Source organism: Mastomys coucha, unplaced genomic scaffold, assembly GCF_008632895.1.
Source record: "Mastomys coucha isolate ucsf_1 unplaced genomic scaffold, UCSF_Mcou_1 pScaffold6, whole genome shotgun sequence".
NCBI lineage: Eukaryota > Metazoa > Chordata > Mammalia > Rodentia > Muridae > Mastomys > Mastomys coucha.
Genome location: NW_022196912.1, coordinates 85,340,055 through 85,343,057, shown reverse-complemented (window position 1 = coordinate 85,343,057; position 3,003 = coordinate 85,340,055).

Below are 3,003 nucleotides of genomic sequence, written 5' to 3'. Positions count from 1 at the left end.
GGCGTCAATGTGGAGGCAGTAGACTGACTTTCCTTGAAGTTTTCGCCTCAAATACCGCCATCATGCAAGTGTGCGTGGCACAGACACATGGCTAGATATTACAGGTGTCTTAAATGAGATTAGCTTCAGTGTTAGTGCCCTGGAGATTAAACACAGCACCTTATGCATAGGAGGCAAGTGCTCCACTCTTGAGCTAGGTCTCCATTCTTGAGGTTAACACTTAAATGACTAGATAAAGAACATTGCCATCCACATTGTGTGGCCTCATCCTGTCCGCTGATGGCCCAGAGAGAACAAAAGGGCTGAAGAGGAGAGACGTCTTCCTGCCCAATAACCTTCGAAGTAGGACGCAGACTCTTTCCTGCCTTGGATTTGGATGGAAGCACCAGGTTTCCCTGGGGCTCACACCTGCCAATCTCACACTGGAGCTGCGCTGTCAGCTCTCTGGGCTCTCAGGCTTTGACTCGGAATGAAGCTAAACTAGACTCTTCAGCTCCTTAGCTTGCCAATCATCCTTTCATCCTGCTGGGACAAGCCAGTCTCCATGGCTGTCAGCCAGCTCTCTACAGCAAATCTCAGTCTCTCTGTCTCCTCTCTATTTTCTCTCCATCCTCCCTGCTCTCTCACCAACTCCCCACCCCAACATAGCCAAAAGTCCAAGGTTAAGAGATAAAGAGAGGCCCATGAACACTCTGCCTTTTTAAAAGATCAGTATCTTTGTTTGTTTGTTTGTTTGTTTTCGAGACAGGGTTTCTCTGTATAGCCCTGGCTGTCCTGGAACTCAATCTGTAGACCAGGTTGGCCTTGAATTTAGAAATCTGCTGGCCTCTGCCTCTGCCTCCCAAGTGCTGGGATTAAAAGCATGTGCCACCACTATTTTCAAAGCTTAGAGAATATAATCCTGCGTTGATATTTCCCTTCCTACTATGAAGAAGCCAAGGAATTTAGCTGTGGCCTATAAGCTGTAAAGACTCCTCATCACTCTGTGGAGATGGTGGCAACATTTAAATACAAACATAGAATGTGATCTATATGATACCAGGAAGAAAAATTGTAATAGGGGTTCAGTGTTCTAAATTAAGGAATCTTATCCTGAATATATTGTTTCTTTCCAAAAACCTACACTATTTTCTTTTGTTTATAATAACTTTAATGTTTTGCTTCATTTCTTGGCTGATTATGTGGAGCCACTAGGGGGCAGAGGATGCCTTCCTTATTGCAATAGTTTTAAGGGCTTCAGTAGAGAAGAGTTTTAAAATCACATTACAGTTGTCACAGATGCACTTGTCATTTCAGTAATGACCCTGGTGTGAGCAGATAGCCTACTGTCTGTACCATAGTAACCATATGGACAACAACAGCCAGATCACAAAGGTCTGTCTGTTAGGTACCAGGTGCAGACTAAGAGGGTCCAACACCTCGGGCTGATTGTTCCAGTAATCAGTAACTGCAGCCAGATAGGCAATCTCCATTATCCAGAAGAGGAGACTGAGCTTTGAAGAGGATGTGCCATGTGCCCAGTCATCGGTAAATAGGGACTGGATCCAGACCAGGTCTGTTGGACTCCAAATCATGAGTGATCCATCTCTGAGGGTCCAGACGTGGGGCATATTTTATTTTCGGAAGGGAGTATTGCCTTGTTCTGGATTTGGTGTCAGGCATACATTGGCTTCAGATATGATATCATATTTTCAGTGTTAATGCAAAATTGATGAGTTTGGTACTTGATGTTCTATGGAACGGGGAGTTTATCGAGGACTTGCCTTCCCTTCATCTTTCTAACCACACTTAACTATTCTCCTAACACTCTGTACCATTGCACCAATATTTCTAAATAGGTAATTATTCAATCAAAGTCAATTTTCCCATGATGTCTCTCTAATCCCTACATTTTAAATCCCATGCAACAGTATGATGGACGAGAATATTGTTGATCTCAGTTTACATGTGTAAAATAAGATACCAGAGCTGTTTTAAAATCATATTTCTAAGTCCAAGGTGCTTGTCTTCAAATAACTTCATCATACACTAAGAAGACATCCAGCTGACAGAAAGCATTCGTGATAATAAAAGGCACTTCTCTTTATTTCCCCACATAGCAATTAATAACTGAAATATATGGAGGGGCAGGGAGAGAGTTTTGAAAGCAATATGGGCTGGGACTATTTTATAAATGTGAGACAAAGTGATCCTGAATGCTTTCTTTTGTGTGCATATGTATCTGTTTTACATATTGTTGTTTAATTAATGTTTAACGTTAGCATACAAGGTCATGGGTTTCATACACACATGTAAGAGGTTCTAATTCATGCAGAATTTTATAGGACTACATGACTCAGCCACTATCTTAGGGCTGGTTCTTGGGCTAATTGGTTGGTTTACTTGGCTCTTAGGTTTACTTATTCTTACGTTTCTTCTTGCTCTTCCTTGGACAAAAAAAGATGTGTACATTTCTCAGAACCTTTCTCCTTTTCTCTATATCTCCAAAGTCCTTTGTTTTCCAGCTGAAAATAGCTGCACTTTAGTTACCCAATAAGTGTCAAGAACCGCCATCTCTCTATCACAAATGGCAGTTTCATTTTAACAAAATGGGCACAGCCTTAGCAAAAACAAAAAGAAGAGGAAGGTTTTGCTGCTGTTGTTGTTTTGTTTTATGTGTCCTTTTGTGGTGTTTTGTTGTTCTTGTCTTCGAAATAGAGTCTCACTCTGTAGTCCTCCTGCTGTTCCAGAACTCACCATGTAGATCAGGCTGCCTGGAACTCACAAAGGTCTGCTGCCTGTGCCTCCCAAGGGTTGGGGTTACAGGAGTGAGCTACCATTCCTGACTTGGTTTTATTTTTGTGTTTGCTTTTGTTTGTTCTCGTAGTGCATCCTCTTCCCCATTGTTCAGACAAGTAAGGCTAGCTGCTGTGAAACTCAGTCCTTCAAATGCCAGCTGTTAGCATCCAGAACCTGCCTGCGGCAGATATGTGGGCGGGTCCACAGACCTGTCGCCAGGGCAAC